Source organism: Orcinus orca, chromosome 3 (genome assembly GCF_937001465.1).
Source record: "Orcinus orca chromosome 3, mOrcOrc1.1, whole genome shotgun sequence".
Taxonomy (NCBI): domain Eukaryota; kingdom Metazoa; phylum Chordata; class Mammalia; order Artiodactyla; family Delphinidae; genus Orcinus; species Orcinus orca.
In genome coordinates, this window is record NC_064561.1 from 36,766,489 (window position 1) to 36,789,139 (window position 22,651).

Below are 22,651 nucleotides of genomic sequence, written 5' to 3' on the forward strand. Positions count from 1 at the left end.
TGTCTCTAAAGAGAAGATTAACATACTTGAGTCTATTTTCAGATGGGTTTTAATTAGTAGTTTAATGAAGGAGAAGGAATACCTTTACTACTCTCAGTAGGAAGAAAAAAAAAAGAAGTCCTAGGTCTGGAAGGATAATAAGGGCATGTAATCTAAGTCATTTCACCTCTGAGGACTTTACCTGTAAATGAGTGTGCTGGACCTAAGGTACTCAAGCTCTCTAATTCTGTGCATTCAATTTATACGTTGGTGTCTGTACGTAATGAAGTCACTTGTTCACACATCCCTGTCAGAATTGGCAGACAAGCTCTAGTAGCAACATTGTTAATTTGACTGCAGTTATTATTTTCCTATGGAACTAGCCATAAAAGAGAGAGTTCAAAAACATGACAATGGCTATGACTCTGAGAAATGTATGGTCATTTATGTAGCGTACTGTCTATGCAAAGCAAGCATTTGGGAGCGCCCCCTATTTAGAGAATTACCTTCTTCTGGTAAATTAGAGAACATTTATCTCATACCTGTCTCCTTCACAACTGTTTTTCCTAAATATGTTTTTAAATTATCTTGGACAGCCACTTGCTTGCTTTGCTATTTCTCTCCACTGGAAAGCCTAGAACTACCATCCTCCCCAACAATACAGTGGGCTTAGCAGAAGGACAAAGTGAAAACAATCTGTCTCCCTTCTTTGTCCTAAACTTTGAACTCCTTGTACCAACACCTACAACACAGGTTTGTGTGTGTGAAATTAAAGACTCAACGATGACTGGAGGAGGTCATTGCATAGAAAAAACAAACTTGGCACCAGACAATAAATAGTACTTTCTATGATACAAAAGAATGAATACACACATTTATGCATTTATACATTAAGTATAGAACAAACAACCAAAATCTTCAGGATAGGTATGGAATTACCTATCCAGGATAGGTATGGAATTACAGCACAAGGTTGTGTCTTCTCACAGCAAATCTCCACTGGGCTTTAAAACACAGTGTTAGAACTGAGCCTCAAAAAACCAGTAGCTGTTGTTTTGTCAAATAATAACTTCAAGCAAGTAACTTTATTATTTGAGCATTAGTGTTCTTAAATATATGAGGAGCTTGAACCAAAGGATTCCGGTATTTGTATGATTACTTCCCACCTAATACAGGAGGACTTGAAACATTTTCCCTGTTTGTCTTAGAAACTGTTATGGAAAGCAAGTCAGTCAATAAATGCAATTTAAGACTGTGTCAGTGGAAATTAACACAGTATTAATAATAGATACCAAATATTTAACATTTACCATGTACCAAGAATTATGTTAAGAATTCCGCATACTCCAACTTATTCACTGCTAACACAAAAATCTATGAGTTGCCTATAATTGAGTCTATTTTGTAGGTCATTAAGTCTGTAACTTGCCTAATCTCACACAGCTAGTAAGTGACAGAATTAGAATTTAAAACCAGATTATTCTAACTCAAAACCAACTAGGTACAAACTAAGGCCAGTGGGAAGAATCCAATGAAAAATATGTTTCAATTCTTTAAAGGAATAATTTCTGTCATACTTATCCAAAGATGGAATGGACTATCATAGAAGAAAATGAATTTTTTTTATTAACAAAAGTATTCAAGTATGGCCTGGAACACCATGAGTGGGTTTCATGAATATATGTTTCAGGAGGAAATTACATGATCCCTAAGAACATTCAGCAGAAGATTGAGGTTATTTTGGGGACATCCTAAAGATGAGCTGTTTGATAGAGAGCTTGAGTGAATATTTGGGTTCAAAGACTCAGCTATGGAGTATTTCTGGAGTGATGTGAGAAGAATTTAAAGAGGTTCTTGGTGGTAAAATGTACTTTGGAGGTACATTGGAGGAGAAAAATGGAGAGGTCCTACTAAGTTGTATTAAAGGAGGAAGTAAAAGTGGTAGATTATATAATAATGGTTAATATTTATTGAACAATTACTAGATGTCAATCATATACGTTGGTATTATCTCTAATCCGGGTAACTGCCTTATAAAGTAGCCATTTCTAGCATCATTGCGCAAAAGGGTAAAATGAAGCTCACAAACGTATGTAACAGCCTAATGTCTCTGGAGACATTACTCTCCAGAGCTAGAAAGTATCTCAATTCCAAAGTACATGCTCTTATACACAGTGCTTTATATATGACAGATCTGACATCGTTTTCTTTTTTTTAACTGAAATAACGTTGATGTACAATGTTGTGTTAGGTTCAGGTGTACAGGAAAATGATTCATTATACACACACACATACATATATATATATATATATATATGTTCTTTGTTAGATTCTTTTCCATTATAATTTATTACAAGATATTGAATATAGTTCTCCATGCTATACAGTAGGACCTTGTTGTTTATCTATTTCACATATAGTAGCTTGTATATGTTAGTCCCAAACTCCTAATTTATCCTTACCCCCCTTTTTTTTTAACATCTTTATTGGAGTATAATTGCTTTACAATTGTGTGTTAGTTTCTGCTTTATAACAAAGTGAATCAGTTATACATGTAGTTATATCCCCTTATCTCTTCCCTCTTGTGTCTCCCTCCCTCCCACCCTCCCTATCCCACCCCTCTAGGTGGTCACAAAGCACCGAGCTGATCTCCATGTGCTATGTGGCTGCTTCCCACTAGCTATCGGTTTTACATTTGGTATTCCCCTTTGCTAACCATAAGTTTGTTTTTTTATGTCTATGAGTCTGTTTCTGTTTTGTGAAAGTCAATTTGTACCATTTTTTTAGATTCCACAGTTAAGTGATATCGTATGGTATTTGTCTTTCTCTGTCTGACTAACTTCACTTAGTATGATAATCTCTAGGTCCATCCATGTTGATGCAAATGGCATTATTTCATTCTTTTCTATGAGTAATATTCCATTGTATATATATATTTACCACATCTTCTTTATGCATTCATCTGTTGATGGGCATTTAGGTTGTTTCCATGTCTTGGCTATTGTAAATTGTGCTGCTATGAACATTGGGGAGCATGCATCTTTTTGAATTAGAGTTTTCTCTGGTTATATGCCCAGGAGTGGGATTGCTGGATCATACAGTAATTATATTTTTAGTTTTTTAAGGAACCTCCATACTGTTTTCCATAGTGGCTATACTAATTTACATTCTCACCAACAGTGTAGGAGGGCTCCCTTTTCTCCACACCCTCTCCAGCATTTATGGTTCGTAGACTTTTTAATTATGGACATTCTGACTGGTATGAGTTAATACCTCATTGTAGTTTTGATTTGCATTTCCTCTAATAATTAGCGATGTTGACCATCTCTTCATGTGCCTTTTGGCCTTCTATACTGACATTGTTGTCTAAAGTTAAGGCTCTAAACTCCCTGGACCAACAATATTTTTTACATTGTTGTTAAGGTATAAGTGACCTCTCAGTGGACATTGTAGAAAATCCCCATGCAGTCTCTCTTGGGAATTCAGTGCAAAAAGGATAAAATTGCTCTGGGAAACAAAGGACAATAAAGGGACAGTTTTCTGTACAGCCGCTTTAAATTGTTCTGGCTTAGTTAGCAATAGAATGTTGAACATATTATAGGGCATTTTGGTGCTCCCAAAAGTATAGGCAGGCAATATGGATTTCAAACCTCAAGACACAAATATAGAGAGACCAAAATATCATATCTAAAAGAACACAGGCATACGAATTCATGGTTTATACCTGTTCAGCCAGTATCAGTTCAATTTAGACTTTATTTATTGTCATATATTGAGGATATAGTTATTTTTTTAAAATAATACCCTCAGGAAGTTCATGTTGTAGATATTCATAATCAGTGTGATAGAGCAGATAAAATGCTAAGTGCAAAAGATATAATTTATTAACACTGTGCTTATGGAAACAGGGTGAGGAGGCATCTCTGTAGGGAGGGAGGGATCAGTGATTATTTCATGAAAAAGATGACATTTGGACTGAGTTTCAGCAATAGAATAACCTTTTAGTAGATTAGAAAAGGCCTTTCCAGGCTGCATGGTAAGCTCAGAGGCATGGCAATTCAGTGTTTATGAACAACAAATAACTCTGAGAAACTGGAATACAGGAAACAAAGAAGAATGTAATGGATAAAAAGACTAGAAGAGAAAACTGAGTCCAATAGAGGGAGATGTCCATGCTCCTCACTAGAGGATTTGAGAAAAGGCACAGACATCTATACTAGACCATAATGGGGTTTTGTAAACAATTCATAAGAGCACTTTTTCTCTGAGAATTGCCCTGCTGTGTCATGGGGTGGAGCCTTATTTGTCATGCTTGTCCTACTCAACCCTCCTACCTCAACCCTCCATTGTTTAGACCACTTTGGAATCAGGTAATTTGGGTTCATTAGCAGGCAAGTTACTTTAGGCAAATTATTTATCATCTCTAGGCATCATCTTCATCACCCATAAAATGGGATTACAGGGTCTCCATGAGAATTAAGTGAAAAATGCATGAAGGTGTTTATCATGGGGAATTGCCCACAGTAAACACGAAATAAAAATGTCTATCAACACCGCTACCACCGTCATCACTATAATCATCACTGTCGTCATCATTTTTGGTCAGATCAAGTCTTCTTTCTCCATCATTTAGAAATGGGGTCGAAAATTAAAGTTTGGTCTGTGTAATTTACTAAGTCTGTCAGTGTTGGAGGTAGGTGTGCTTGGCCAAGTTCATGCAACATCAGAGAAATATCTGTGTAGAGAGAGGGAAAAAAAAAAACAAAACAAATGTTTCTTTCTACAGAAAGAAACAGAGACAAGTCACTGCAACCCCAAAATCTGAGAGAGCAGCTACCTAGATTTCTGATGGCCTCCTTGATTTCATTCCTTCATTATCTAGTTGCCATTTCTGCCCTTGAGTTCCTCCTGAAAGCACTGTAGCTTTCTTATAAAGTCCACTTTTTTGCTTCAGGTAAGTGGGTTACTGTCACTAGCTCCTAAAAGGAGCCTTTTAACTCGGGAGACTATATCCCAAACTTGACAGTAAAATTTCAGATTGTCATGATACAGTATGACACTTTGATGGACTGCACGACACACTAGATAGCAAACCTAGACAATGTAGAATCTCGAGTGTACTTCGTGGACCTTCTGGAAAGGAATGTGCTAATTGGCAGCTACTTAATGATATTGCTGCTTCATGAATCTCTCACACCTCCTTGGAGTAGAATAAGCACTTTAGTATACTGCATGAACTCTTTCAGGCCACTAGGGGACCACTGAGCATCATCTCCTGGCAGTGCTACCCAAGGCCCAGAATGTATGCCTATTATCTGATGCTTGGAGTATAGGAAAGACAGGACAGAATTTTGGGTTCAAGCCCAGTGATGAGACCTGGGGAAACGTTATAGAAGAACAAGCAGAATGGAAGTCTATTAGCATGCATTCTGTTGGACTTGGATAAGGTGTATAATTCCAAACCTACGGCCTCCTAAAGGGATACTCTCAAAGCAAGAGAAAAAAAATGAACATTTGAAAGTGCCATGGAAAGGTCAGAGGCCTTCATGGGAACAATTGTGTCCTTCATGTTGCCATATTAAATGACTTAATGTTTCTACTTTTTTTAACATCTTTATTGGAGTATAATTGCTTTACAATGGTGCGTTAGTTTCTGCTTTATAACAAAGTGAATCAGTTATACATATACATATATCCCCATATCTCTTCCACTTGCATCTCCCTCCCTCCCACCCTCCCTATCCCACCCCTCTAGGTGGTCACAAAGCACCGAGCTGATCTCCCTATGCTATGCGGCTGCTTCCCACTAGCTATCTAATTCACATTTGGTAGTGTATATATGTCCATGCCACTCTCTCACTTTGTCACAGCTTACCCTTCCCCCTCCCCATATCCTCAAGTCCGTTCTCTAGTAGGTCTGTGTCTTTATTCCCATCTTGCCCCTAGGTTCTTCATGACCATTTTTTTCCCTTACATTCCATATATGTGTGTTAGCATATGTTATTTGTTTTTCTCTTTCTGACTTACTTCACTCTGTATGACAGACTCTAGGTCCATCCAACTCACTACAAATAACTCAATTTCGTTTCTTTTTATAGCTGAGTAATATTTCATTGTATATATGTGTTACATCTTCTTTATCCATTCATCTGTCGATGGACACTTAGGTTGCTTCCATGTCCTGGCTATTGTAAATAGAGCTGCAATGAACATTGTGGTACATGACTCTTTTTGAATTATGGTTTTCTCAGTAGTGGGATTGCTGGGTCGTATGGTAGTTCTATTTGTAGTTTGTAAAGGAACCTCCATACTGTTCTCCATAGTGGCTGTATCAATTTACATTCCCACCAACAGTGCAAGAGGGTTCCCTTTTCTCCATATGCTCTCCAGCATTTATTGTTTGTAGATTTTTTGTTGATGGCCATTCTGACTGGTGTGAGATGATATCTCATTGTAGTTTTGATTTGCATTTCTCTAATGATTAATGATGTTGAGCATTCTTTCATGTGTTTGTTGGCAATCTGTATATGTTCTTTGGAGAAATGTCTATTTAGGTCTTCTGCCCATTTTTGGATTGGGTTTTTTTTTTTTTTTGATATTGAGCTGTATGAGCTGCTTGTAAATTTTGGAGATTAATCCTTTGCCAGTTGCTACATTTGCAAATATTTTCTCCCATTCTGAGGGTTGTCTTTTTGTCTGGTTTATGGTTTCCTTTGCTGTGCAAAACTTTGAAGTTTCATTAGGTCCCATTTGTTTATTTTTGTTTTTATTTCCATTTCTCTAGGAGGTGGGTCAAAAAGGATCTTGCTGTGATTTATGTCATGGAGTGTTCTGCCTAAGTTTTCCTCTAAGAGTTTAATAATGTCTGGCCTTACATTTAGGTCTTTAATCTGTTTTGAGTTTATTTTTGTGTATGGTGTTAGGGAGTGTTCTAATTTCATTCTTTTACATGGAACTGTCCAGTTTTCCCAGAACCACTTATTGAAGAGGCTGTCCTTTCTCCACTGTATATTCTTGCCTCCTTTATCAAAGATAAGGTGACCATGTGTGTGTGGGTTTATCTCTGGGCTTTCTATCTTGTTCCATTGAGCTGTATTTCTGTTTTTGTGCCAGTACCGTACTGTCTTGATTACTGTAGCTTTGTAGTATAGTCTGAAGTCAGGGAGCCTGATTCCTCCAGCTCCATTTTTCATCCTTAAGATTGCTTTGGCTATGTCTTTTGTGTTTCCATACAAATTGTGAGAATTTTTGTTCTAGTTCTATGAAAAATGCCAGTGGTAGTTTGATGTGATTGCATTGAATCTATAAATTGCTTTGGGTAGTATAGTCATTTTCACAATGTTGATTCTTCCAATGCGAGAACATGGTATATCTCTCCATCTATTTGTATCATCTTTAATTTCTTTCATCAGTGTCTTATAATTTTCTGCATACAGGCCTTTTGTCTCCTTAGGTAGGTTTATTCCTAGATATTTTATTCTTTTTGTTGCAATGGTAAATGGGAGTGTTTCTTAATTTCAGTTTGAGATTTTTCATCGTTAGTGTATAGGATTCCAAATTGGGAAAAAAAAAGAAGTAAAGCTGTCACTGTTTGCAGATGACATGATACTATACATAGAGAATCCTAAACATGCTACCAGAAAACTACTGGAGTTAATCAATGAATTTGGTAAAGTAGCAGGATACAAAATTAATGCATAGAAATCTCTTGCATTCCTATACACTAATGATGAAAAATCTGAAAGTGAAGTTAATGTTTCTTTTTAAAATAAAATGTAGGAGGATTGCCATTTATATATGAATGATCTAATCTCAGAGAGGAAAAAATAAGTGATGGGGTGGGGGACTATTCAGAGAAGAAGCTAAGAGGTGTTTGATGCAAAATTTTGAGCTAATGACTCATCAGTGACTGATGATATTGCCCCAGAAAAACAAAAAACCCAACCGGTGAAAGCTCTCTAACAAACTCTGACCATCAAAGGAACAAATGGATTATTTAAAAGTACTTTTAACGGGTTTTGGAGAGAGCATGCTAGGAGTACAGTATCTGATATGTCAGAATTAAAAGAGCTATGTAGCTCTGTGGACTTTATGTGAATTTATTGTTGTTGTTGCTGTGTGCTTTGTTATTATGGCACTGTATCAGTAAGGAATGCAATAGATGAAAAAACAGAAAACCTAACTTGCAGTGGTATAAAGAAAATGGCTTATTTTTTTTCTTACAGTAGGAAAAGGATGGAGGTAGGCAGCCCCTGGCTTTGGCAGCTAAGTAATGGCAGTGCTGACACAGCAGAATTTCATGTAGTCTTCCTTCATGGTTGCAATTTGGCTACCTGGGTTTGTCATCATACTTCCATTCAACAGAAGAAATAAAGGACCGGATCAAAGGGCCACTTCTAGCTACAGAAGAAGCTGAGAATGTTGTAAGAGATTCCCTGCTTCCTGAATTAGGAAATGAATTTATACAGATAAATGTTCAGATGAATCTTATAAAAATCCTTTGATACTTACTGTAGAAATCTAGGAATGAACTAATTCCAATAGCAAGGGATATTCTTGTCTAGTTTTGTCATACTTTATAAGGTAGGTGGCCAAGGAAGATAAGTGATAGTTAAATTGCTTTCTAAGCAGTCTCTCACAGGCAAGGAACCCCCTGTAGGTCGATTAATTACAACAAGATACCCTTTACTCTGAGCTGAAGGCATAGGGAGAGGAGTGCTGGCTATGTTTCTGTTGCCACTGGCACACTCAGCTGCTGGGCCAGGCACAATCTGCACAAATTAAGTGCAGAAGCCTGGTGAGAGGCTTGTGAAAAGTTTGAGAAATACTTTCTCAGTATGTTTCTTAATATCTTTCTTAATATTTTAAGATGTTCTGCCTGAATTCCATGGCCATCTGATATGGTTAATCCAGCCACTCTCCAATGGCTAATAGAAAAAGACCTGATGCTCAGTTAAAGCCCTCAGGCCATCAAAGGCCTAAATAGTTGAACCACCCTAGTTTAGCTCCTACCAGAATTACTCTTCCTGGGTTGCATTTCTAAGTTACAAACTGAGATTTTTTTTAAGTTTCCTACAGGAAAGAAATCAAAATAAATTTTACCCATTACATCAATTAGTATCTATTATAAGTCCCATCTGGGAAGTATCTTGTAAAGCTAAGTGACAGGAAAATATTTGCCTTGATAAGAAATTGACAAGTTCTTCTTTTCACAGACTGTACAACTGAGCATGTTTCTCCTTTTGACCTTGCTGCCAGGAAACTCAAAGTCAAAACTGAATTATATTTGTTTGTGTTCGTCTTCTCTTATTCCTGTCCCTGTTTTTCTATTCCTATTCTATACTTTGCATTTTTCTTTTTCTGTGATGCTCCTCAAAACGTTCAGGGAAGAAGATAGGATATAAATAAATATCAGTCAATGAAACAGTTATTGATGACTTTCACTTAGTCATTTGGATCAACTTTATTCACATTATCTATTGATTACTTCATCTGGAGTAGTATCTGAGCTAAAACCCAAGATAAAATGGAATAATACAGAACGGAGAAGGCATTAATTATGAGAGGAGAGTTGGAAGCAGACGATTCTAGCAAAACCAGAAATCAGACACTAAACTGGAGATAATACATTTTATAGAAAAGAGGCAGTTACTGTGAAGCTCCAGCCAATTTATACTTTGAAACTACATTAGCAAAATGCCACATATCTTATTTTTTAAATTTTATTGCAGTATAGTTGATTTACAATGTTGTGTTAATTTCTGCTGTACAGCAAAACGATTCAGTTATACATACATATATTCTTTTTCATAATTTTGTCCATTATGGTTTATCATAGGATATTGAATATAGTTCCCTGTTTTACACAGTAGGACCTTATTGTTTATCCATGCTATATATAATAGTTTGCATCTGCTAATCCCAAACTCCCAGTCTATCTCTCCTCCATCTCCCCTCCCCCTTGGCAATGACAATTCTGTTTTCTATGACCGTGAGTCTGCTTCTGTTTAGTAGATTGGTTCATTTGTGTCGTATTTAAGATTCCACATATAAGTGATATGGTATTTGTCTTTCTCCTTCTGACTTACTTCACTTCATATGGTAATCTCTAGGTCCATTCATGTTGCTGCAAATGTCATTATTTCATTCTTTTTTATGGCTGAGTAGTATTGCATTGGAATGAATCCATTCCACATCTTCTTTATCCATTCATCTGTCTGTGTACATTTAGGTTGTTTCCATGTCCTGGCTATTGTGAATAGTGCTGCTTTGAACATAGGGGTGCGTGCATCTTTTTGAATTGTACTTTTGTCTGGATATATGCCTAGGAGTGGGGTTGCTGGATAGCTTCTTATATTTAAGGTAAGAAGGAGACAGTGTTTTATTTATGTGGTAAAAATATTATACTTTTTTTACTTTATTTTTTAAGAGAAATTTTAAGTTCACAGCAAAATTAAGAGGAATGTGCAGAGATTTCCCACACATCCCCTACTCATACACGTGCACAGCCTTCTCCATTATCAACTTCTCCCACCAGAGGGGCCGATTTGTTACAATTGGTGAACCTACATGGACGCATCACTGTCACCCAAAGTCCACAGTTTACATCGGGGTTCCCTCTTGGTTTCGTACATTCCCTGGGTTTGGAAAATGTAGAATGACATGTATCCACTACTAGAGTATCACACACAGTGTTTTCATTGCCCTAAAAATGCTCTGTGCTCCACCTATTCAGCCCTCCCCCAGCTGAGCCCCTGAACATTACTGATCTTTTTACTCTCTACATAGTTTTACCTTTTCCAGAATGTCGTATAGCTGGAATCATATAGTGTATAGCTTTTCAGATTGGCTTCTTTCACTTAGCAAAATTCATGTAAGTTTTCTCCTCATCTTTTCATGGCGTGGTAGCTCATTTCCTTTTAACATTGACTAATATTCTATTGTTTGGATGTACCACAATATATTTATGCATTCAATACTGAAGGACATCTTGGTTGCTTCCAAGTTTTGGCAATTATGAATAAAGTTGTTATAAATACCCACGTACAGGTTTTTGCATCGATGTAAGTTTTCAGCTCCTTTGGGTAAATACCAAGGGGCACAATAATGGAATCATATGGTAAGAGTAGGTTTAGTTTTCTAAGAAACCACCAAACTGTTTTCCAAAGTGGCTGTACCATTTTGAATTCCCACCAGCAATAAATGAGAGCTTCTGTTGCTACACATCCTCACCAGCATTTGGTGGTGTCAGCGTTCTGGATCTGGGCTATTCTAATAAAATGCAGTGGTAACACATTGTTGTCTTAATTTGATTTTCCTGATGACATATGATATGGAACATATTTTCATATGCTTATTTTTCATCTGTATATCTTCTTTGATGAGGTTTCTGTTAAGGTCTTTGGCTCACTTAGGTTGTTTGTTTTCTTATTTTTGAGTTTTTAAAGGTCCTTGTATATTTTGGGTAACAGTCTTTCTTTTATCAGATATATCTTTTGCAAATATTTTCTCCCAGTCTGTGGCTTATCTTCTCATTCTCTTGACATTGTCTTCTGCAGAGCAGAAGTTTTTAACTCAAATGAAGTCTAGCTTCCCAATCAGTTTGTCAGTGTTCATAAAATAACTTGGTGGGATTTTTATTGAGATTGCATTGAATCTATAGATTAAGTTAGGAAGAACTGACAAACTGACAATAGTTATTTTATTTTGAAGAGTTTTTCAAATATAGAAATGTGTAGAGAGTAGTCCCCATGCATTGTGCCACCTAGCAGGAGATTATAAACATAAACATGTTTTTCTCTTCAGCTAAAATGTTTTGGACATAGAAAATTCCAAATCAAGCTGTAGTTCTGTTTGTGTCTTTCCAGATTCTTTTCTACTCCCTTGAGAAATTCAAATAATATCTTAATATGTTATATACCTTTAGAGTAAATGCTTTTGTATTTTTACCACATGTGTGTTTGTGCATTAGATAAGTTTATGTTTTTAATTTACAAAAATGTTATACTGTATCAGTCTGTCATTTGCTTCTTTCATTGAATATCACTTTCTAGACTTGCTGTATCATAATTCAATTTTATATTCGCCACTCTACAAACGTTTGAGTTGGGTTGTTTCTAATGTTTTAGATTACAAATAATGCTATAATGCATATCCTTTTACATGTCCCTTATTATACATGTATAAAATACCCTTGAAGGATTTTATGCTTGTGCATTTTCACCTCTATTAGACATTGCAAAATTGTTTTCCAAAGTTGTTTTACCAATACATCAATTCATCAGCCCTAATACATGCAAATTCTTGTCTCCTTTGCACCAATCTTGATATTGTCAATATTGTCAGCCTTTTTTTTCTAATCTGATACATTTGACATATCTCATTGTTGTTTTAATTTGCATATCTTTACTATTAAGATTTCAAAAAATATTTTATGGCCTTTTTGTATTTCTTCCTAGTGTAATCACCTATTTACCGTCCTTATCCATTTTATTACTTAGTTGCTCATCTTTCATATTAATTTATAAATTAGTAAAATTATTTTAAAATTTCATGTTAATTTATATAAATTAAAAATATTTTGCTGTTACATATTCAACCATTGCATTCTCCTAGTCAATTACTTTGTTTCCAGCATATTTTGTCACACACATTTTTACATTTTAATATTGTCAACTTTATTTTGTTTTTTCTTAATAGCATATGATCTTGGGGTTTATCTAATAAATTATTTCCTCCTATAAATAAAAACATCTAGTATATTTTCTTGTAGCTTTGAAGTATATTTCCATTAAAATTCTTTATTATCTGGAATATATTTTTGTGAATGGGTAGTATTAAGGATCTATTTTTTGTTGTAATTGTAATGCAATTATTCCAGTACCAAGCATAAAATGGTTTCTATTTTCTTCACTGATTTATAATATCCCCTCTATTGTATAACAATTTTCCACTTTTGCTTGGGGATATATCTGAGCTCTCAGTTCTGTTCCATTGACTTATTTACTTATATGCACACCATTGTTTTTCATCTTCTTCCTTAAATACTGTGTGTAATGGATGTTACGGTATGCCTCTTGCTGCAAATCTCCTTTTAAGACTGAAGCAGTCATTTCTCTACCTGCTGGGAGTGCTGTGAATCCTTTTCCAGATTCCATCAGCTGAAGAGGCTTGTAGCTAAGCACAAATATTTATTGGAGCGGCCAACATTCAATAACATGGATACAAATATCTAGCCCCCTCCCCAGAACTTGAGACAAATACAGAAGGCCACCTTAGCTTCAGAGCTCCCGCGGAGTTGGCTGGGGCCATTGTTAAGACTGCAAATTCTCTAGTCCAGTCCCTCCCATTCCACAGCTGGTAATCCCAATAGCACTTCCTAATAAAATGCCTACATGCTAACCTCTGATTCAGAATCTGCTGTCTAGGGAAGGCAGCCCGTGACTCAATGCAGATTAATTGGTGGCCTGCCAGTTTGTAAACTCTTGTACAAACTTTTCCATATACGTGGACTTTTGTATCCTATATTTCTAAGTGGTAAGCTATCTTTCCTTGAGAAGATCTGTAGGTATAGCATAATAGGGAATTAGGCCATATATGTAATTTCAGAAATACCACAAAAGAGTATTTTGAAAAAATCTATTATGAAAACATATACACTTCACATTTTTTGGAAAATTTTGACAAACATTTAGATCTAGTATGTACTAGACCTTACATGTGATTCCAGAGATCAAATAAAAAGTATTGGCAGACTGGATTTGGAGACTGCACTTGAAGGCTCAATTTTATTTCACTTATCAATGGATTATCTATTTTTGTTTCATTTTTAATCATTTCTTCTAGACCACACATTCATATTTTGAAATCTTTGGGAAATATTTTGATATCTTTATGTTTTATTTCTTCCTCTTCATTTTACCTCTATATTTTCCCCAGTAAATCAGGCAGCAAATTCTATCCTCCCTTGCTACAGGGCAGAAAGCAATGAATACACTTTAGTTTTTAGCTTTTGTTTCCAAAAGGTCTAGTGTAGGCTTAAACAAAGTGGTTTGAAGAAACATGAAAACAGAAAGATTTCACTCAGACTACAAGTAAATTCCCACAGACTAGGGGAATAGAAAAACATGGAAATATATGTAGGTTGGGAAAGAGCAAGGGAGCTGTGCCATGCTTTCCAGCTCTACCACCTGGGAGGCAAGGCACCAAGATAGAAATGATGTTCTGGTAGATTATGCAAATGGGACTACAAGCAGATGTCTGTCCCCCAGGAATAGCTCAGAAGCTATGGAGAACCACTAGATCTCACAGGACCATACAGGCAGGGGCAATGAAATTTCACTGTCAACTCTGTGAACTGATGCTTGAGAACAGATGCCCTGTCCCCAGTCCATGTCTTGGCACTAAATTAGACCCTATTTCTGTAGCATCAGGAAGGAAGAGTTTTCGTAGTTTGCAAGCCAGAATTTGTCAACAGAGATTTATGTCTGCAACAAACGTGTAATATTCTGTTTTCCTGTCTATTATTTGCCTTCTGTTCAAATACCGCTTCTTTCACTATTTCATAATCCTTTTTCAGGACCCTCTTGGGGGTCAAAATGAGAAAAGAATTTATGAAGAAAATAGGACCTGGAATAGAGAAATAGAAGCAATAAACTAGTTTTCTTCTCAAAAACATTTTTTGGCCTCAGTCTTCAGCTGCAAAATGATATTTCATCTGTAACGGTGGTAAGGGGTATTGGTAATTATTCACAGACTTGATGCCCAGATTTCATTCATTATCTAGTCTTTTCCACTGAGGCATATCCCTCAGAGATTTCTGAATTTATAATCTCAGGAATAGATCTATTATGATGGATATCACTTGTTAATCCTCTTGACCTTGCATCTCATACTCCAAGTTGCAACTTAAATGTCAATTTCACAGTTAAATTTACCTATTTCCAATTTCCTACTCCAAATAAATAGTTTTGATTCTTCAATTAGCTATCCTCACAGAACATAGTAGTCTATTGTGCACTTATCATAATAATAGTTAAATATTTTATGTAATTCTTTGTTTAACAGTATCCCTCCTCCCACTTAGAATGTAAGCTGATATTCAAAGAGTTACTTCCAGAGTACTTAGTACAGTGTTTGACACATAAAATGTATTTAATACATATTGCTTAAGTGAGCATGTGAATGAATAAACTTCATTTTATTGTTTCCGTTCTTCCCAATAATACACACACACACACACACACACACACACACACACACACACACATTTGTGTGCATATGGATATACACATGCCTATAGTCCATGAACACATGGCGTTTTTAATAGGTGTCATTTTATAATGGATAGAAAAAATTCAGGTGGTAATTCATATGAGAATAGAGTAGAGTGAAAAACTGCAAATTGAATAAAGGATTTTTTGCATCCATTTCTGCAGCCTCTGCTGTTGGATCAAGCTTGAAGAGTATTCAGATAATGCATATTCAGGGAGATATATGTGACCAGATAAAAACCATGGTGTTATGAGCAATTCAAGGTTGTTATTCAGTTATACTTCTCTCCTGGGGTGCTCTTCATGTATTTGCACATCTGAGGGATATTTATTGGGCTCCATATTGGCTCTTTATGCCAAGAAAATCATTGAGAAAAACGTAATTGTGTACCTTCAACACCCACAATGTACTGGGTGGCAGAATCTGAATGCCGGAAAGCATTGTCAAATGAAGGAAAATGAATATGGCAAAAAAAAAAAAAAGCAATTCCCAAAGTGTCCCAACCAACCCATTAAAAACTACTTGTATTTCGCAAGATCACACCAGTCAGTTATATTTGAAGGTTTTATAAACACAAGTCCCTTAAGACTTTGTGAAAGATAAAAGATGATATCACTTTAGCCCACAGTACCTTGTTGCTCAGGGTAGTGGCTTCATTTTAGTCACTAATAAAAAAATATTATTCTAGATGTGAAGCCCAGTAACAGTCGTGTCTATATCATGTGACCTGGGTCAGAAACTCTATAATCATTCTGAAGATGTTGTTCTAGTAAATGTAAAATAATCATTAAGCTAACTTTTGTCATTTCTGTTTTATTTCTGTTTCTGATGCATAAGACTAAGAAACAACTTTTTTCGTTTTGTTTAATGTTCTGTATATTGTGTTCACTTTTGCCCAACATTTTTTTTTAACATCTTTATTGGAGTGTAATTGCTTTACAATGGTGTGTTAGTTTCTGCTGTATAACAAAGTGAATCAGCTATACGTATACATATATCCCCGTACCGCTCCCTCTTACGTCTCCCTCCCACTCTCCCTATCCCACCCCTCTACATGGTCACAAAGCACCGAGCTGATCTCCCTGTGCTATGCACCTGCTTCCCACTAGCTATCTATTTTACATTTGGTAGTGTATATATGTCCATGCCACTCTCTTACTTCGTCCCATCTTACCCTTCCTCCTCCCCATGTCCTCAAGTCCATTCTCTACGTCTGCGTCTTTATTCCTGTCCTGCCCCTACGTTCATCAGAACCATTTTTTTTTTAGATTCCATATATGTGTTAGCATAATGTATTTGTTTTTCTCTTTCTGAGTTACTTCACTCTGTATGACAGTATCTAGGTCCATCTACCTCACTACAAATAACTCAATTTTGTTTCTTTTTATGGCTGAGTAATATTCCATTGTATATATGTGCCACCTCTTCTTTATCCATAAGAAACAGCTTTTAAAAGGCACTCATCTTGCCCTATGTTTTGATATATTTTGTTTAAATCTTTTATTTATTGCTTATATTAGGGAAATAGCATAACAATAGTGTTTAATTTGATTATGTAATTTAAAATATATTTAATGTGCTATAAAAATGTTTTCATCATTGCAAATAATGTTATTCTGGCATACTAATAAGTGCCAATGTGTGAACAGAATATAAGTATACATAGATATTATTAAGGATACTAGATACTTTATCCATATTTCATATTTTTTCTGTAATAGAGACGTGGATATAAATGTGTACCTCTTTCTAATGTTCTTCACTTGGGGTTATTTATAAGGACATCTCAATGGGTGTTACACTATTACATTGCTGGAGGAGTGCTTATTTTATTTAGTGTGAATTCTTCTTTTTAGGTAAGTGTGTAGATGAATCAGGCTCCTGTGTACTCTGAGAAACTTCCCAGAAACCTACAGGCAGTGCTACATTAAAGCTGGAAAAAAAAATCAAACCTCAAGCATTCTTATTAAATTACAGTTTTGGTTAATACCCACTGAGAGATAGGTCAGAAATTCAACGAAAGAAATAAGGACGTTCTTAGAACTTTCATGAAGATAGAAAGGGATGGAGTAGGACAGAGATCTATATTGGGAGCAAAAAGACCTACCCAAATTTTGTTACTTACATGTGTTAGAGTTGTCTAGAGAAATAGAGCCAATACGGTATGAAGCTATTTATTATAAGGAATTGGCTCACAGGATTATGGAGGCTGAAATGTACCAGGATCTACCGTCAGCAAACTGGAGACATAGAGAGGAAATCATGTAGAAAAAGTCAAATCTTGGTTGCATAGAGAAATGACAGGAAACCTAAAGTCAGCTACTCTCCTTTGAGTCACTTGGCCTTATTCCTTTAGAAACATGATGCACAGCTTTCACCTCCACCAAAACCTCTACCATAATTATGAGATATTTTACTGTTCATGTAACTCCTCGTGGATCTGTTTTATGTCAGCAGTGTTCTCACTGAGTCCACTACAGCCACCTATTCCCAGGGACACATCCTAGGAACTTCAGGGCCTGGAAAAACCCCACCTCAGAAACACCTAACAGTATTTACTCTCTGAACACCAGACCCATCAATGCAAGGTTGTCATCATCTTGTTTGCAACGCTTCTGCTCTGTGTTCTCATGGAGATTTCCAGTCTTTTGATAATTCCTCAGTCTATATGTCTCTTCTTGATATCTTTTCCCTAAACCTACTAGAACCACAAGCTTGATTGTCTCAACTATTTTCTCCCCAGTAGCCCCCATTTTATAGCACACTTATCTTACTAACATATATGCCAGGAAAAAAAGGAAAAAACAAAAACAAACAAAACTCTGCTCTGAACACCAAACATCTTATCAGATTGCTGTCTACTATTGGAGAAAAAAAAATTAAACCATCATGATTATAAGCACACTAAATCCATAGTCTCCAAAATTACCATAATTCTCTGTGCATTATTCAGTCATTTGACTTATTCTTGATCAGCTTGAGCCCCCATGTTTTCTAACGCCTATTCTAAGTCTTCATCTCTGAGCCAGCTAATAAGAATCATCCTCTCTCTGTACTATGATTCCACAGGAAATATTTAGTCAGTAAAGATTCAGGAGATTTTATGGAACACATGGTACCTTCAAAGACTGAAAAAAACAGATGTGCAAGGAGATTCCATAAATTTCAATCATTTGCCAATTCCTCTACTTCTCTTCTAATGAAACACACTCAGGAACACCCTTAAAGCATTATTGAACTAAGATCATGTTTCTGTATATGGATTTCAAATTACATAACTCCCAAATAAGAGTAAGGAAGTCGAATAAACATTTTATTATTTTTTGATTTATGACAGCTTTGGTGGTTTCTTAAAAAAATCCTGTATGAAATTGTTTCAATAATTTTACTACTTTGGTGCTCTTGTTTTGCTGGAATCTGTTCAGATGTTTAATTTACCTGTTGAGTAGTACAGAACTGAACACCAGAAACACCCACATGCAAAAGGGGAAGGAAGTATAAAGAAAAACATTGAGAAATTTTGCAACTTTAATTCTTTGTACTGAGAAATCTTTTCCCATTCCTTAGTATTTTAAATAACTAATGAGTAGATTCCTTAGCACATCATGCTACACCTAAAAAATCCAAATTTCTATGGTTATTACATCAGATGGAGAAATGGAGCAATATAGACTTTTTAAGTCTTTCCCACCTTAACCCATGTTCACAGAAGGATGTACATGTGTCCAAGAAACAGAACTTGTTTGTTTAATAGAGATATTCTAACTCAGTTGGCTGCAAAGGAATAAAAGAAAGTCATTTTGTAGATGTTTGTCCATTGAAAGCCACCCACATCAAAGACGTTCATTAAAGACTGGGTCAGTGGTAAGAGATTTAAATTTTTCTGATCAGTTCATTTTCAATTTTGATTTACTGTTAAATCGCCATTTTTTTTCCAGTAACGGGCTTAATGATATATAACTTAATTTACATTCTATAAAATTCACCCTCAAAGTTATACAATTCAGGAGTTTTTAGTATATTCACATTGTTGTGAGTGATGGCAGGTGGATAATGGCAGCTCCACACTTGCATTCTTCCAGCTCATTAGCTTCTCTAGGACATATGACTACCCCTTCATAATAGCTCAAACAATTTTCCAAGATTGAGTCTTATTTGGCTATCTGGGGTCTAAATAAAACTGCAGTGGTTTCACATTGCACTGAAAATTAAATGTAAACTTCTTTCTTTGACCTATGAAACCATCTCTAAAAGATACGGCCACTCTCTCCCTTCCTCTCTGATCTTATAGCCTAATACTACGCCCGCCCATCCCTCTCCAGACATGCAGAGTTTCTGTCTGGTCTTAGAATATTCTGGTCTTTTTCCTACTCTGTAGGCTTTAGGGTTTTATACTTGATCTTCCTTTGTTGAGAGTGTGACATTATGAAAGATGTTAGTAGTTGTTGTAGGAAGTATTTATTATTTAGGTGCTATCCCTTTCTTGTTTTATGCAGTTTTGGTAATAGCTGTAAAACAAGATATTTTTTGTCCTGGCCAAGAGGTAGAAATGTTAGCCTTAGCCAATCAGATTCTTTCTTCTGGAATTTTGTACTTTGATTGAATTTGTGTAAAGACGGACAGAGTTTACACTTATTTAGTACATGGGTTGTGATACTGAAGTAACTATTCACTAGTTTTTACAATTCCTGGAGATCACCTTATTTGCATTCTTTCTGAGACTTGGTTGTTCAGTAACATATTTGTTAGGGCTTCCGTAACAAAGTACCACAGATTGGGAAGCTTAAACAATATAAACTTATTTTCTCATAGTTCTGGAGGTTAGAAGTCCAAGATCAAGGGTTGGTTTCTTTTTAGGCTTGTGGATGGCCCTCTGTCTTCACATGGCCTTTCCTTTGTGCATGCCCATGTCCAATCTCCTCTTATAAAGACATCAGTCATATTGAATTAGGGTCTACCTATAAGAGCTCACTTTAATTATGTCTTTAAGGATTGTATTGAATATCTCCAAATACAGTTCATATTCTGAGGTGCTGGGGAATTGGGACTTCAATTTATGTATTTACGGGGAAATAATTCAGTCCATAATCTCTTCAATTTTATGACTAAACTGTAACTTCCAATACACATATATTTTGTTTAGCTTAGTCTAAATCAGCCTCTGTTGCTTGCAGTCAAAGAACCCAAATGACTAAACTGGACCACAGTTTCAGATATGGAACTCATTGAACCATTATGCTATTTTATGTCCTGTTTACAGAGAATATAAAAATACATGGCCATTTAGTCGTGTGAAAGGAACTCTATGAGGCATGAGTGAATATCGACACTTTTGCTACCTTTACTTAGGGGCCAATTTATTTAAAATTTTGTATTCATAGCTTTTTTTTTCCTGGAACTCGGGCTTCTTTGCTTGTCCAAGGGGAAGGGAAAGTCATTTGGGGGACAGAGGAGAAACAGCAGCCATATTTTATTAAACTTGTACCAACCTAAAATCAGATTCTTAAGTTTATACATGGTTTACATATCAGACCTGTTTTGTTATTGAAAATCTTAGCTCCCTAGTAAAATAATGATTTTTATCATTATTTCAATCTTTATTAAAGCATCATTATTTTTTAAATTTATTTAAACTCAAAGAATAAAAAACACTGTATCATACTTGCTCTCTGTAGCAGTCAGTTATACACTGAAACATCTGTTGTACTCTACACAAGGATTCTGATAGCAGATTTTTTATAAACATACTATTTGTATAAAACTCAAAATAATATATACAATTAAATGTACTATATAAGCAGAAATTTCTTCATTTGCTAAGCTTTTTACATAATCTATGAACATGTATTTCTTCTTAAACTATTCCAAGTAATTATCCCAATGCCACCTGAAAGTAAATTGTTCAAAACTGGATGTTATCCTATTCTTACCTTAAAATTGCTGCTGTTTCTGTTTTCACATTTAGCCATTTTCACTGTTTTAAATGTACTCAGTTTTTCAAACTAAGGAACTTGAAATCACGCTTGATTTTTCTTAATATTTGGGCCTTTTTCAATCAATCACCAAGATCCATTGCCTTGGAATTACCACTTCACTCTCAGTCCATGAGGATTTGGTGGAGATGATGCTATCATTCAGTTCTGGGGCATCCTACTATACTTCGCAGAAGTGATAAATGGTGACCCCAGATGGCCTACTAGGACTCAGTCTTGGGAATGTTTTTGAGTTATTAGGAAGGGTTAGCCATATTTCCCAGAGAAGCTTTTGAGCTGGAAGAATGTAAGTGTGGAGCTGCCATTAGCCACCTTCCAGCATAAGGTAGAAATCTGTTTGAGAATAAATGTGACCAGAGTAAATCACTGATTGATTCTAGAGAGATACAGATATTCAATGACATGTTTGAACTCTAGTCTGTTTCTGAAGTTAGCAGATATCTCTGAACTTTTCTGTTCCCTGAGCAAATAAATTCTCCTTTCCTTTAGTCTGAGCTGGGTTCTGTCAACTACAGTAGAAAGAATCCAGTCTTATAACATTGAATAAATGAGGAGCTATTATTTTAATATTTTGGAAGTTATTTTCCAAATATATCAATACTAACACTTATGGGATTCCTTTATTTCACAATCTCTGCTCTATTCCCCATGGCATATTTAGATTATTGTTACAACTTCTATTCTTTTTTACCCTATGACCCAGTTTACATAACAGTATTCACATTTAGGCTTTTTTTTCATGATTCAAAATAAAGAAGATCTGTGTGTGTGTGTGTGTGTGTGTGTGTGTGTGTGTGTGAGAGAGAGAGAGAGAGAGAGAGAGAGAGAGAGAGATATGAGCCCACTGGAGCTGTAACAAAATATGCTGCTTTCACTCTTGTAATTGTGGTCCAACTACTCCTGCTCCTTCTAAGGCTAATCTTAATACATAGATATAAAATCAACACCATTTCACCTTCTCAAAGTTTTCGCTTCTGAAATCATCTCTGCATCCCTCACTACATTTATCAGTTGTACTCTCTGTACTGAGTCACTTCATCAGCGTAAAATATGCCATAATATACCCCAATTTAAATATATTATATGACCCTTTCCCTATCTCCCTATTCAGCTCTTCTTTCCGTATCACTGCCTCTCTTTTAGGAAAATTCTTCACATTTTTCTCTGTCTTCACATCTTATCCTTCTACCCTCATCAAATTTTTGTTTCTACTACTACTTAGAAACTACTTTTGTTTGGATCAACAGTGGCTCTCAATATTACTAAATTTACATTCTGAAACTGTCTTATTTCCTTAGTATTTAACACAGTGGAAAATTTTTCTTTACTAGAGAAGAGGTATCTCAAATTAAGGTAGTCAACACTGACCTCTTAATATTTCACCAAGCACCCCTTTGCTCCCAGCT